This window comes from Saccopteryx leptura, chromosome 1 (genome assembly GCF_036850995.1).
Source record: "Saccopteryx leptura isolate mSacLep1 chromosome 1, mSacLep1_pri_phased_curated, whole genome shotgun sequence".
NCBI lineage: Eukaryota > Metazoa > Chordata > Mammalia > Chiroptera > Emballonuridae > Saccopteryx > Saccopteryx leptura.
In genome coordinates this window covers 31,358,082-31,374,363 of record NC_089503.1, presented here as the reverse complement: position 1 = coordinate 31,374,363, position 16,282 = coordinate 31,358,082, and the positions used below count along the sequence as shown (strand labels likewise).

Below are 16,282 nucleotides of genomic sequence, written 5' to 3'. Positions count from 1 at the left end.
TTGTATGTGCCATTTTATTTATAAAGCTAAGTTCTACTTTCAGGTTTTTTATTTTTATCTTTTAAATTCTTTATTGAATTTATCTTAACTAGAGGTATCAATCCAAATTTTTTTGTTGGAGACAATGTACAATTTTATGTAATCAAAATATAAGATTCTAAATAGTTTTGGAAATTTATGTTTATTTTTACTTACTTGAGACTCCTGATAGCTTAAAAGCAGCTATTTTTTCAAGACAAAGTATTAATTTTTATAATAGTATATAACAAACAGAGCTATTTCACTTTCACTTAGAAATATTTTCCCCTAGTTGCCATGAGATTTAACAGATATACATAGCCAGGTAATCTACTAAGATTGCTAGTTTCCTATAAAAAAGGGGGGAGCTACTTGTTAGGTAACCAGCAGGTAAATATCTCTATCAGTCATTTTGGTCACCTAAAACACAGAATGTGCAATTATTTCCATTTCTATGCTGACGGACAGTATTTCCCATTTATATAGGATAATTTGGATCAATTGTGGTATCAATTTTCTATAAGTCCAATACTTTTGTGGACAAATAGAAAGCTGAGGTACTCCTAGGTTTATAAGAATTCTCAATAGCAATGACCTGGGTTGGGGTCCAAACAATTAAGACACAGCCTGGTGAGTCTAAAGAGCCCTGTGGCCAAACTAAGAAAGTCAAAGGTGAGAGCTCACTAATGACTTTTATTCTTTGGGCGTGTTGAGCGGGTACCATAAGGGCTTCCCCAGATAAAATATGAATGAGTATGAGTAAAAATGATCACTGTAGCTGGGAAATACACAGAACTCTTTCCTTATGTTCCCATAAACTGGCTCCAAAGACAACGCCTAAAGAAATGGTTTCAGAACTATTCTCAGCAGTGTAGGTATTTCAAGAATAGGTGATAACAACAGCAAACAGAACACACACACACACACACACACACACACACACACACACACACTACTTTACTTATTTTGGTGAATTTATTAAAAATAAACAAAAATTCTGAGTCATTAGTTGACACACTTCAGGCCCGATAGTGTTTCTTGGGCTGAACTTTCTTTCCTCCAAAGTCAGAGCCAATTTATTCCCAGGTAAGAGGTGTCTTTCTTACAGGTACACTGTCAACTCTTCCCCCTTCTTCCTCTTCCTTTTGTTTCCTTCCCTCTTCCCTCCCTTCCTCCATCCTTGTTTTCTGCCTCCTTCTTTTTTCCCTAGCTGGGAATACCAAAATGTGAAGAGAAAAAAACTGAAAGCATAAAAATGCTTTACAGTCACAACCAATTCTTTTCAACTACTTAACCAACCTGGTCCTCCTCATTTGGACAATTACAGCCAAAAGAAGGATCTCGTTTCAAAGTGCAGCTGCTCATTTGAAGTGGGATAGGCATGGTTAATTTTTCCAGTGAGAAAATGGTGATGAATTGAATAGAAAATAAAGATATCTTTAAATCTAGACTTAAAACAAAACATTTTAACTCAAGAAGGTCATCAATTTGGAAATATTATCCAGAGAATTTTCAAATCACAGAGAGAAGTTTTCAGAAAATCTTAAAGTGACTACAAATGGAAAGTATGCCTTGGAGACCATTTTAAATAAAAGTCACAGTAGCCACATAGGCAACTCTAAACCCTGCCACATCCAGCTGCAGAGGACTCTTAGGGAGGCCACTGGGATCCCAACGCACACAGTCATCTTCTTTGTAAACCACATGGCAGTAGCAACAAAGATCTCTACAATTTTTAATAAAAGTTTATTGCAGATTGCAGTAATATGTAAATTCTTATGACTTCAGAATATTATTTCTCAGACTAAAACAAATGATCTTTAAATCTACATCCCATATGGGTCACACAAGTATATTCCTTTTGTGAATATTCATTCAGTTAAATACAGATCATCTGTACACTTGTTTGTATGTACGCCATGTTTCAATTAAAAGTTTACTCATTTAAAAGAAGTTACACTCAATTCTCTCCTTCCATATAAAATGTTCCTCCTGGATGTATAAATATTTTAAATAATATAACACAAAACTGCACATATCCTTCAAAGTTTTATTTTTTTAAAAAATAGAACTGTAAGGTATTTAGGAATATTAGGTTTTGAGTTTCATATCATTAAGTCTTGTCTTTTGATAGAAACCAAATAAAAAATCCTACTCCCTCATATTCTAATTTCCCATTTATCACATTTAATTCTTCCTATTTTGGTTTACAACCACCTTTCCAAATAACCAAAGATCACCACTGGTTATGAAGCTCCTTCTCTTTGTCACTGTATCACTATAACTGGCACGCTTTTGCGTTTTGAAAGCAGTTTTCACATTTACCAAAGGGCATAATCAGCACTACAGCTGCCGGCTGCCTTGTGGGATTTTATCAATAATGTAGTTAATAAACAGAGGCTTTGTGGATAACCGCACCGTTATAGGTTATCTAAGAACTCATACCTTTCCTTCGACTTCCATCTTAAAAATTCATGAATTAAGAAAACCTCAGTGGAGGGGGGAGTGATCTGTGAAATAGGGCACTCTCATTTGTCAAGGAAATTACTGACTTTGGAAGTCTGCGACTACTATTGTTGTGTTAAATTATTTATTTTCAAGGAAATAAACGGGGAATCTCAAAACAACTTTTAAGGCATCAGCCTTAAGGATACCTTCTAAAGAGCCAATTAAAACAGGTATTTTTATACTGGTTGCTAAAAAAAATATGGTAACTAACTAAAGTTTTTGGTTTTGTTTTATGTAAACCATTTTCTGTAGCCAACTGCTTGAAAAACGTCAGCCTTATACTTCCAACCAACAGTGACTGGCATTTACCCTTAGTAAGCAGAAATTGTCACAAACAACAGGAAGTGATTAGCAATCATTTGCTACAGGACATGAGACAGTCTTAAAACTCCCATTTACCCCCTACTGAACCAATATCTTAGCTTATTCTAGAGAATGTGAATGAGGATTTCTCCAGCAACTAACTTAAGTGAAAATATGAGCCCTCGCACTGTCAAATGCAACAAATTTGGTCACAAAGGAAAATGAAAGCAAGCCCCCTAATACTAACTCAAGACACTTTATTTGGAGAAAAACAGCCGGCATCCCATAACATTTTATGATAGCAAATGAGATGCCGGCAATGCAATTTCACTTATGTGATTCACTTACAAGCGATGCAAATGTAATCTTGCTGATTACATTTAAAACAAAAGACTGAATCTGCTTATTTATAGAGCAGACCCACAGTCATGCAGACATCATGCCACCCCCACCCGGTGTGGAACAAAAAGAAAACAATCTGGCTGAAGACCTTTTCATCACTACAGAAAGAAAAATGATGTTAGCGTGAACCCCAGGTTGACCCAATATGTTTAATAATGTGGCTTCTTCGTGCCCTCGACAGATAACAAGGTCAACTGTGTGAGTAATGTTAGCTGGGGTGTTCAGTCAGCATGTAAACAATGTCCAATGTTTTATTTGTTGTTTCAACAGTCATAAGAAGGCTTCAGTAAGCACTTGCATCTATGTTGAATTTTAAACCTTTCTACATCTGTGGGCATGTGTGCATGTGTACACACACGTTTCTGTGTGCATATAATTGAGATCTGTGATTTCCACAGTGAAATGTAGATTGCTACAACCAATATATTCATTAGCTGGACTCACCACAATGCATATTTTATGAACTCTGCCCAGTAAGTTGGCATCTTGAGCATTCCAGAACTACTAATTTTAATCATCACCAAAAGTAGAGCTTTTATTAGATCATTTTTCTATTAATGCAGTTCAACAGTCAGAACTCATTGTGAATGTTGCTGCCCAATGCTATCTCTGAACTTCCCAGAAAAGCAGAGCTGGGAAAATTTTCCTACTTTCTGTGATGCTCAGATTTTAGAGACCTAGCCGTTATTTCTGGCTCATGACCAGCAATGGAACCCATGGCCAGCTGCCAGCCACTGCACCAGCATCCTAGGCATTTGGCTAGAATCTTACTGATAGCTAAAGCTGCAGCACCGTAGGCAAAGGAGCATGGCCAAAGCCAACCTGAGCCCAGCTGCAGTTTGAACAATCAAGAAGTTTAATGTGATAGCTCAAATCTTTCACAGAGCATTTTCCAAGAGGGAAATTGCACGTGGCTGGAAATGCTCCTTGTGGACTGACTTGTGGCCCTAGGGTTCCTCAATCTTAATGAAGATGACACACTTCAATGGTCTACCAACTGATGCCAACATGAATGATGGATAACAGAAGCAGTTTTCTGAGCAATAATACCATTTCCTTTTAGTCAGAGACACCACTTCCAAATAGAGACCTCCAAGAACGTCTCAAAAAATGGAGATGCCTCTGAAGTTACTCTGGATGCTTGATATTCAACTGGAGTCACGTCTCAGAACTGCATGCAAATTGAACTTTGTCGAATTTATGTTGAAGACATCCAACCTGCCATCTTCATATCTCCAAATGGAAAAGACCTAGCAGCACAGGACAGGTCTGCTCATTCCCACCCGGGGCAAGCACTGGGCCAGAAACCATTTCACTGGATTGGAATGTGAGCCATCATCCAAGCCCACGGCATATGGTTGCACGCTTCCCGATTCCCACATCCCAGCAAAAATGCAACTGCTGTCCAAGTGCGCAGTCTCTGAGTAGAAAATGGCAGCGGTTTCTAGAGCCCTGGAGTCCAAGAGTTACTGCCAGACTTGAGAGGAACCAAGAGACACAAGAGCGGTAAGAACAGAAGGAACTATCGTGAAACGAAAGCAAAGTGTGAACCTCCAGGGCAGAAATTGGCTGCTCCTATTTAATTGATACTGCTTTCCATCACAGGGTGCCTCCTCCAGACGGCCTACTTCCTTTCATGTCTGGGACAGGAATCAGACCCGAAGACACTTTGTCTACCCTCAGGTATATCAGCAAAGAAAAGTCAGGAATAAAACTGGAAAACAATTTAATAGAATTAAGTCAGATACCCAAACCAAGTTTTACTTTGGACTTGTGCTTGATGAAATTCTCCCTCGTTTCTTCTACTCAGTTAGGTCTTATAATCTGTCCCAAACTTTAAATTCCTTAAAGCACCTTCTGCTCAGTAAGGCTCAGAAAGAGAGACACACTGTACTGCTACCCAGCTGTCCTGTGTGACCTTCATCAGGTGACTCAACCCAGAGGGGTAGCCAACTGGCCATGTGCAAAATTCTCTACACGTGTTTCCTTCAGAGTAAACACCAGCACACACATATACAAAAATACACCTTAATCTTCTATTAATAATAATGCACACATGACTACTTTATCATATATTCTGTAATTCAGGCTCAAATGATTATCTCTCTAAATAAGCAAAACACCCCTAGACAGACAAGGACTGGATGGTTCACACTTCCACATTATTCTGACGGTTAACCCAAGAAGACATTCATTTATTCATTTCTTCATCAATAACTATTTATTTATTTTAACAGATAGGGTGCTATGTCCTGGAGATAAAACAATAAGCTAAACAGCCACAATCCCTGCCTCTCATGCCAATTCCAGTAAAGACTTATTGATTTATATAACTGAAACATTTTCAATGACACCCAACTTCCCCAGACTTCCCACTCATCCTGCTCATTTCCTGTGTCCTGTAGATGGTTTCCAAGGCACCTACCAAGTCAAACAACTCTTTTCCTTTAGTCAAATATTCTAGAGGTTCTCATCTCCCTGTTCATAGAATCACAAAGGAGGCCTTAATCACTTAGTGCCAGAACACAAGAGCTGGTATCAAACCATCCTTCAGCTATTGAGGAGTGAGTGACAGGTGGGGCCAGGTATTTTCAGCAGACCGCAAGGAGGAACACTGAAGCAAACGAGGCTGGGAATAACTAGTGCTTGGGTGACTCTCTACAGAAGATGGAACTATTTTTTTTTCTTTCTGAAGCTGAAAACGGGGCGAGACAGTCAGACAGACTCCCGCATGCGCCCCACCGGGAGCCACCCGGCACGCCCACCAGGGGCGACGCTCTGCCCACCAGGGGGCATCGCTCTGCCACGACCAGAGCCACTCTAGCACCTGGGGCAGAGGCCAAGGAGCCATCCCCAGCGCCCGGGCCATCTTTGCTCCAATGGAGCCTTGGCTGCGGGAGGGGAAGAGAGACAGAGAGGAAGGAGGGGGTGGGGGTGGAGAAGCAAATGGGCGCCTCTCCTATGTGCCCTGGCCGGGAATCGAACCCAGGTCCCCTGCACGCCAGGCTGATGCTCTACCGCTGAGCCAACCGGCCAGGGCCGGGACGATTTTAAGTTCAGAGATCATTTACTGTGAGGACCAAATGACAGAAAATACATATGAGAAACTGCTGTTGAAGATGTAGTTAATTACTGAGCCCGTGGACATTGCAGAGGATTCAAGATCAACCAGCATGGGCCCTGCCTTGACAGAGCTTCCAGTCTAGGAAGGGAAATACTAACATCTCGGCTACCCCCCTTATATTAAATTACCCCCCAGTGTAAATTTCAGAATGGAGGTAGCTGGTGCTGGACCATTTGTGAATGTAAATCACATGCTACAGCATACGGCTGCTGTATCAATCCTTCTCCCATAGAAAGCATTGTTCTGGGGCTCAGCTCTGAGAAATAACTGGGGAAAGGAGTTGTCACACATACTTTCTTCTGCTTTGTCCAGAGACTGCTGTCTCTGTCTTGATATTTTTTACCCTTGCCCCAAGATCTCATGGTTATTTCACTGGGTTATGTGGACCAGAAAGGTACACCATCTACTAAATGGCTTTTCCCAGTTCACCTCAGAAGTGATCACTATTGACTGTGCCTGCCCTCAGCCTCATGGAAGTGTGCACTCATACACCTGTGAACGCGGTCTCTGGGCGTGCCATACCTCGCCCTCCCCAGCTGTCCCGGAAGGTGTTAGGAGCAAACACTCTGATAAAACTTACCGTGGGCCCAGGAAATGTTCTAAGTACAATACACACATCATCTGATTTAACACTCACAACAGCTATATGAGATAGGTACTAATTTTTCCCCTCATTTACAGAGGAGAACACAGAGAGGTTCAGTAACTTATCCAAAGTCAAACAGCTAGTAAGAGGCAGACTAAGACTTAAACCTTAGCAACCTGGTTCTACAGTCCATGTTCTCAAACACTACTCTCTCCTGCTTCTTTACCTCCTCACAGAGTACACCTCAGGAACATATTCCGGACCCTTAGGCATTTATTTCAAAACTATTTATTAAAGCCTTGTATGGGAAAGTCGGCCACATTTTTTAAATTTGCTATTGCTCCGCATTTACACGTACTTCTAAGATCTAACCAAGAGACCCAAAAGACGGAGAGAATGGTGGAAACAAATGCACCCAATTCTGTGAGCATCCAATGCACTCAGGACCCCTCATCTGACTCCATTTGTGAGCAAACAAGATACATAAATCTGAGCAGATTGGTTGTTCATATAAGCAATTCCGAGCTTTATCATGCCTTTCTGATCTGACTCCAATTCATCAAAAATGTAGGAACAGATTATATATGGCACCCTCCATTAACTGAAACACGCCAATAAATTTCCAAAATGTAGAACTCAGCATCCCCAAAATTTATATATATATAAATGTAGATATAAATAATGAAGAAATCCCTACTCCGCTGCAGAACTCCATACAGCTTGTGTCTCTTCTGTGCAGTCTGGAATCATGCATAATGCAACACTGCAACTGCTAACAGCAGGCGCGCACCAGATAATTTACACTTGTTTTTATGGACACGAGGAACTGATCTTTGAAGCTGTCCCTAATGAAATTCCGTTTGGCCCTAACAGCATCCTGAGAGAGTGTTCCGGTTTTCTACTTGGCATCCGGTGCATATTTATAATGCAGAATACAAGCTCATTTAAATTGCACATGTGGATTTTGGTGTCTTCGCTATTTTACAGAAAGATTTTTGTATACTAAGGAGCAATGACTCCTCAATTACTAAACCCCACTTCACCTGAACAATGTCACTTCCAGTCGCTACAGGTATCTATCAAAGAGGCAGGTCCATCAAAGGGTTTCTACCTACAGGGCAAAAAGCTCCCCCACTTCTAGTCCACACTCAAGTCCAGAAACTCAATTAGGTCCTCAACCAAAGGGCATTCCCAGAAAGATTAATTATGCAACTCCTTCTTTAGAAGTAGACACAGTCACAGGGAGAGTTAGGGAGCAAACCTGAAGTCAGCCACCTAAATTGAAAACATCCTGCCTCAAAGTGCTTGTAATGCAAACCTCTCTTTCTTACTATCTCCCCTCCTTTAAATTCTGCTTCATGTAAAATTGTATCTTAAGCTTGGCACTTTACACAGGGTTTTTTTTTTTAATCATTTAGTTTTCAGGAGGATTATAGTTGAGTTATCCATAAATACATACTTCCCTTAAATTTCACTTGTTTTCCCTTTAACACAACTTTTAAAAGGTTTTGAATCATTGTATTACACCAATGTAGTTATGATGGCATTACCCACACTTCACACAAATCATAGATTTCTGTCAAAATAGTTACTCTGTAAATTTGAAGAGTTTACTATTTCAGAAAAATAAGAAAAACATGTAAAGTTGTTAAGAAAATATCCGAGCACAGAATAAAATTGTGTGATTCTCATAGTAACAGATGACCCATTTTCATGGTCATTTCCAGTAAATTCTACGTATTAAAGGAAGGTGTTAGTCAGACTCCCAGAAATCAGGCTGGAATATATCCTAATTAATTTCACACTTCTGACCAGTAATTGTTGACTCCCAGTAGGATCAATAAATACGCATTTTACAAGGACTTTGAACAATATAGGTCTTAATGCCTCAGTCTTGAAGTTGAAGAACAATACAGGAAGTTCAAATATTTAGGGTCCAATTCAAAGTGAAACTTTGATGTTTTTGTTATGTTAGAAATGTCAGTGTAAAAGTCAAACTGAAGGCAGAATACACAGTGAGTGCAGGAGATTCAGGAACTCTACCTCTTCATCCAGCTCCATTCTGAAGAAAACACGGGAGACTTTTAAGTTGCCCCTTTGAAAGTCAAGTCTGAATACAAGCTCTCAGAATGAATGAATGATTATAAGGGAGCCACAGTAAGAGAACATTGAATCCTTGCACACTCAAATTGCATTCATTCATTTAACAGGTACTTGGAGCACAAGTAGTGTACCTACCACTGTGTGACAGGTGCTGTGGATGGAGGTGGATAAAACAATAAAATAAAGAAAAAGCGAGAGCTGCTGCCTTTGTAGAGCTTAGAGCCTGGTGGAAGGCAGTCTACTCACAAACGTTTAGAAAATCCATTTCCAGAAAGTGTGACTAAGGAAATGCATTACTGGAAGGTACTTTGGTTTCACCTAATCCAGAGAATAGGGTCGGAGGTCCCCTAAAGGAGTGACAAAGGGGGAGGGGAGGAAATGGTATTTAGGAAGAAGGGCTGTGTCTATCATTCTGAGCCTGAATTTTAGGACCAGCCTGCTTTCTTCCTGCACCTCTCAGTACCTCTCCACTTAGAAAAATTAAAAACACACAATGCAGGAAGCATGCCTAGAAAGTTGGATTTACAACACATCTTCCCTTCGATGTCAGCACCAAATGCAGACGGGATGGAAGACCTTGGGAAAAATCGGCGGACGGATCACCAAAGTTGGCACTGACTGCTGCCAAATGTCTGGCTGGCACCAGTGTACAGGCTCAATTGGCCATAAAAAACCCTCACTGTAGTCCTGCTCCTCTCAAAGGAAATCATTTTGCAATCCACAATGAGGCTTACCCAGAGGCCAGTCTTAGGGGGAGGCCTTGAATTTGGAGCTTAACTCAATTGCATGGTTTAGGGCAAGAGTTTCAGGTTTCAGATGGGCAGTCAGGTAATCTGATCTCACCCGAGTTTTAATGGCTTCTAAGAAATCCAAAGTGTTAAATCCTTTTCCCAGCCTCCCCCAGAGCAGTCTGAGAGTGCTTTCTGCCAGCCTCCATTCTCCGCCTCCCCGTCTCTTATCCTCATACTCAAGCTTAAGCGGACTCTGAGACACTCATTTAATACTCATTTCTTAATCTGAAAGTTTGATCAAAATCTGTGTCCTAAAATGGTGCACACACCTACCGTATTTCCTTAAAAAAAACACAAAAAAACACTGAAAGAAAGAAAACAAGAGAATAACGGCAGTAGAATATGTAGAAATGGTGTTTTATTTCAAGGATAATACTGTTATGAGTCCTTATGTGCCTGGAAAGAACATTTTCTGATTCTGTGGAAACCAAAGGGAGCAAACCCAAACAAAACCCGCAACTCCTGTAAAAAGCACGTGTCTGAGAGTTCCACTGTCCCAGGCCTAAGGCAAGGGGCTAGGATAAATATTAAGTCTGCCCTTGGTGGTCAGTGGGTTAGCACAGGCACAACCCTCCCCTCCCAGTGTGGGAATCGCTTTGGAAGAACCCTAAAAACTCTACAAGTGGGAGGAAAACAAAAGTAAAAACTTCTCATCAAAAATAAAACCGACACACTAAACTAAATGGCAAGTATTATTAATTATTGCACTTCATAATAACATCCACCGTGCATCGTGCATTGAAATACTGGGCTCAGTTCTTTCCTAAGCACTAAGCATCATCTAATACAGGGGTCCCCAAACTTTTTACACAGGGGGCCAGTTCACTGTCCCTCAGACTGTTGGAGGGCCGGACTATAAAAAAAACTATGAACAAATCCCTATGCACACTGCACATATCTCATTTTAAAGTAAAAAAACAAAACAGGAACAAATCCAATATTTAAAATAAAGAACAAGTAAATTTAAATCAACAAACTGACCAGTATTTCAATGAGAACTATGCTCCTCTCACTGACCACCAATGAAAGAGGTGCCCCTTCTGAAAGTGCGGCGGGGGCCAGATAAATGGCCTCAGGGGGCCGTAGTTTGGGGACCCCTGATCTAATACAACCTTCACCATTACCTAGTAAAGCACATACATAATACTCACAAAAATTAGGGGTATTTTATTGCTTCACATTTATTTTTAAATACCCCCTAATTTTTGTTAGCAGTATATATATTATTGTGATCCCCTGAGTCAGGATGAGACATTCCCAGCAGAGAATGTAAATGAACGTGGGGGACAGAGAGGCAAACAGACTGGATTCTGGATATACTTAGCGTTTTATTTATTTAATTTTTTTTTGGAACTCTTCAAGTGATTTTTTAAAAATATTTTTAAATGTGCCTACATTTCTGCTTAGCAACAACCACTCCACTCCCGAAACTCTCTCCCCTCCAAAAATACACACGTTCATTCTTCCTCTCTCTCCTGTTCTGCTGACGGCATTATTAAGACACGAAGGCCAGCCTGGGGCCCTTGCAGCCCAGTGGCCCAGCACCTCGCAAAACAGCACTGTTTGTTTATAAGGTGACACAACCTTCCCCCGCGGAGTGTGGGGGCATGATTAAAATCTACTAATGGCCAGAAAGCTCATTTTCATTCTTCACTTGACAAAATAAACACCTCGTAAAGGCAGGTAAGCAGAAGCTACTTTTCACTCTGGCCTGCTTTGTCTTAATAACCTCTCAAAGGAAGGGGCCAACTGCAGGGAACTGCCGGGCTGGGCTGGGGCACACACAGCACACAATTATGGCACAAAAGATGGCAAAACCCCTTATGTCATGTTAAATTACGTTTTTTTCCCTGCAAAGGGGGTCCCTCTCCTAAATACAGACCAAGGCTGATTCAGAGGCTCTTCCAGTGCAAATACTGGCGGCAGCATCGGGATCTGAATGAGCCGGTCCTTAACACCAGGACACTGGATTTCCCTGAAACCAATTCCCTAAAGGACTGATTTTCCCCCCTCTTTTGTCCTCAGCAAATGAAACTCCACTTCCATGTTGGAGGAAATATTACAAAACATCCCCCCCTTTTTTTTCTCAAAGTGCAGAATTTATGGTAACAGATAATTAACAACAAATGACAAACAATCTGAGTAGTAAAGGTCCCAGTTTGGTTGCCAAGATGATGGTATCAAATTCCAAGATAAACAGTGGAGCGTGCCGGCTGCCATTAGCGTGGTGGAGGGGTCGAGAGGGAGAGATACTAAACAGACTAGCCCTCTGCCACCGAGGGGCACAGTGAGAGGCAAGCAACCTCCCACGGGGTCATTATTCCCCTTCTGAATTCTCCAGAGTGCCACTGGGCCAGGCTCTCACCACTGTGCTGAACAGGACACCCAAGCCTTTATATTCACATGGAGAAAACCTTGGATTCCTCTCTGAACTGCATTATGGCAGAATCAGGAATTAATAGCCTTTAGGAGTTAATGCCGCCTTGCTACGCCCTTGGTTCTTCCCAAAGATTTGCCCCTCCCCGTTCCTCTTCTCTCTAAGTTTGAGACAAAATAGGTTCCAGTGCTACCAGCTGTGCCCAAAATGTGAGGGTTAAGAGCAAAGTGAAAACAAGTTAACCTGTAAAAGTCAGAAGCTGAGCACAACATATGGTATGGCTCCTCGATACTAACAGATGGTGAACCTTGGGAAATTGCAATTTCAGATATTCTTACATTTCTCAAAAGCAAGTTCATGGTTCACTATTTGTCAAATGGGGTTTTTTTTTTTTAATATTGAAACATAAACCTAAAGTTTTGAGTTACCTAACAAATTGTTCCTTCTCAGAGATCAAAACGGGTCAATGTATCAAAAATGGTGATGTCAGTCCTTTCAAATGCTGGATTCATTGGTCTGTAGAATTAGCATGCATCTCCCAGAAAGCTAAGGTGCGCTTTGTCTTAGCTCCCTGTTGACTCACATTTAAGGATGCTGACACTCTCCTGGTGTTCAAGTCAAGCCCAAGACCAGGGACATCATAATTGCAAGACAGAGTTATAAGTTAGTGAATATATCTGCTACACCCTCCCTCCCCCTCTCCCTCTCACATATCCTCAATTTTCTCTTCTCCAGAAAACATGTATCTCCTCATTACATACCTTGCCTACCTAAGCAGAATCATTATGTAATAGCAATATTTTTTTATAAAAAGAATACATTAGAAAAAATTTTTTAAATTAAAAATAGAATACATTAAGTATAAGGCAGAACCAAGAGCAATGGGTATGATATTTGTGATCCTAAAAAAAATATCTAATACAGTCTAGCGGAGTCTGTGGTTATCTCTGAAGTCTTAAGGCAAAGCAAAATGAAACAAAAGGGAGAAAAATTTTCCAAAACTCAGGACCAAAATAGACCTGGTAAAATGTCTATGTCATAGCAAAAAGCTAAATCTTTCAGGAAATTAGAGAAACATGCTGAGGTTGCTGAGCTGGTGGGAGACTTAATTTTTTTTTTCTTGATTTCAGTTTTAAGTCTTTGTGCAAAACACATTTTTAACTGAGTGTCCAATATGTAAATGCTCTGATACTTGGTCTGTGGCCTAAATACCTAAACCTGAATACCAAAAGTGAGCCACTTTCCTTAGCCAATCAGCATAAATGCCAAAAGAGTCCACTGCATGATGGGAAAAGATACTTTTTTCCATCTCGGGACCTATCGAATCTCTGAGCTGGAAGGTTTCAGAGACTGCATGAAGAAATATATGGGTCTGAGAGAAGTCTATGTATAGTACAGGGCCCTGCAGTCTTTGAAGGAAGCCATTACCAAAGAAGGCCTTCCAGAATGGCTTCATTCGCACTGGGAATTTTAAAGCTCAGTAACATCAAGTACCAAAAATTAACCTCTGTTTGCTTGATTAAATGGTGCTGGGTTTTTCTTTCTTTTTTTCCAACTAGTTTCAAGAGTTTCACTACTTAATAAAAAACTGCACAATTGAAACCAACTACAGGAGCTTAGAGTCTTGATTTGTGTTAAAGAAAAAAAACCAAAAAGCCTCCAAAAATGCATTTTCTTATTTGCATACATTTTACCTTTCTACGTGGAACAGAAATTGAAAGAAAAAAAGTCTTCAAAGCAGAATAGAAGAAAAATATGCAGACCCAAATACTGCAAAGGCCAATAAATGCAAGAGTTTCCTCTTTGCAGAGTTAGTGTTTCTACACAGACAAAGCCTCCAAGTGTACTTTTTACATTAAAAAAAAAAAAAGCAGACTTACATGGTGGTCTGCAAAAGTACGGTAGTTTTATCTATACTAGTATTGAAATAATAGCCTAATCATGCCAGGGCGGCTACTGAAACATCTAGTTTTGAGTATGCTATGAAATTCTAAAAGGGAAAAAGACACGGGAAAGAGAGACCTAGGGAAATACTGCAGAGGAATAACAACAAGCTGATGGATAGCTCTTCTAAGACTCCAGTGAGCTTCTCCTTTCTGAAAACACTTGAGAACCAGCTAGGGGGGTTGTTATTCAAGATGTGGTCCTTTCAGTGGCATTAGCTTTGTTTTGAGGTCTTAGAATCTATATCTGCATAAGCTCTAAAGTCTCAGAATGAAAATTAAAATGTCTTAAACACAGACTCTCTATTACATGACTTCCTGTTAAGCTTGCCTTGCCATTTTGTATGTATTTATCAAAACATTTCCATGAAAGAGATTTTTTAAAACCCTGCACTTAGAATAAGCAATAGAGTCCATCCTTAAGGAGAGGTGATCTGATGGGTTTTGCAGTTTCCTATGTTTATCCATTGACTGTGGCCACATTTTCCCTATGAATCCTTCTTTACTTCTATAAATGTAGGTTAAGTATTTCAGAAGCTGAAATCCAAGAATACCATACTACAGAAGATCTGCTTTATTTATCAAAATTCATTACCCTCCTAGAGAGTTAAGTAACCAAAACACACAAACAAACAGAAAAACACTAGCCGGTTGTGCAACACACAGCTAGGGTTCTAAGAACAAATCAATATAGACACACAAAAAAATCTAATTTTAGGTGGGCTTCTTAATGCTCGAATGAAACAAAGAAATCTACAGAGTAGGAAAAAACTCAGCTCTACAACGAAGTTGAACTGTCACGGACCGCAAGACCAGTACCCTCAGGGAATGTAAAGAAAAAAGAACTTATTTTAAAAAAGAAATGAGAGAGGAAAAGAAAAATACTCTGTGTTTATATATGAGTGCAAACTAAAAGGGCCATTCAGCATCTCCACGATGAATTTCAGATTGAAAACATTAACAAAAATTATGACCATGCTAATGTGCAAGCCAGTGATAAATTTGTAATGAGAATGAGAAAGTGGCTTACCAAGAGAAAAATGTTTAGCTTTTTTTTTTTTTTTTGCAAACAACTAATGCAGCCCAGGTCTGGAGGAAAGGATAAATTTCTACCTTGTTTATCAAGTGCAATTTTACAGAGCCCCAGATATTCATTCATTCTTGATATTACTCTTCCTCTGTCTGAGAGTTAGGGCTCATTTTTCTTCTCTCTCCACCATATCCCCATGATGCCTCCCTATTATACTCTTTCCCTACAGAGTATCACTAAGGATGAAGGATCTGTGGTCTTAATTTCAAAGAGACTAAAAGAGACAAGACATGGGAGAAATCCTAAACTGCCTGAGTGAGAAGGAAAAATGCTAACCAGTGTCTAGTCCAATAGCTAGGGAGGAACCAGAGATTCAGAGAAGCCCAACTTGCTAAGGATCATGGACCTAATTAGTGACTAAGCCAGGACGAGAATCCAAGTTCCTTGAAACACTCACAAGGAGTGGCTACAGCAAGGCACTTATTTACTGATACTGTAGACTCTGCTGCCTTCCAAAAATGAATCTGAAGATACTTCTTTTAAAAAAATTCTCCTTCAGGTCTAGGACAAAGAAGCAGGCAGCACCCTTGACACTGCTGCCATCTTCCTACCTGAGCAAGTTGGATGATATTGAACCGACGAACAGCATTTGGTCTCATCCTTGATGATAACATAAAACAGAAAGTACCATCTATGGAAGCTAGGCCCAGAGTATGCAGATTTGCAGCTGAGTGAGCCATTTTTGTACATCTTATAGACAAAACAGGACTTGGAGACAAATTACATGTTTATCATTCTTTAAAAAATATTTTCAAAGAGTCCCGAATTCGATTCCTGGCCAGGGCACACAGAAGAAGCGCCCATCTGCTTCTCCACCCCTCCCCCTCTCCTTCCTCTCTTTCTCTCTCTTCCCCTCTTGCAACCAAGTCTCCACTGGAGCAAAGTTGGCCTGGGCGCTGAGGATGGCTCCATGGCCTCTGCCTCAGGTGCTAGAATGGCCCTGGTTGCAACAGAGCAACGCCCCAGATGGGCAGAGCATCGATTGCCCCCTGGTGGGCATGCCGGGTGGATCCCGGTCGGGCACATGCGGGAGTCTG

General features: G+C 40.5%; 1 protein-coding gene across 6 annotated transcripts in view; it reads right to left on the bottom strand.

The window, feature by feature from the left end:
* Positions 1 to 16,282, bottom strand: part of MPPED2 (metallophosphoesterase domain containing 2) — a 168,529-nt gene that overhangs the window by 138,988 nt on the left and 13,259 nt on the right. The window lies entirely within an intron of this gene.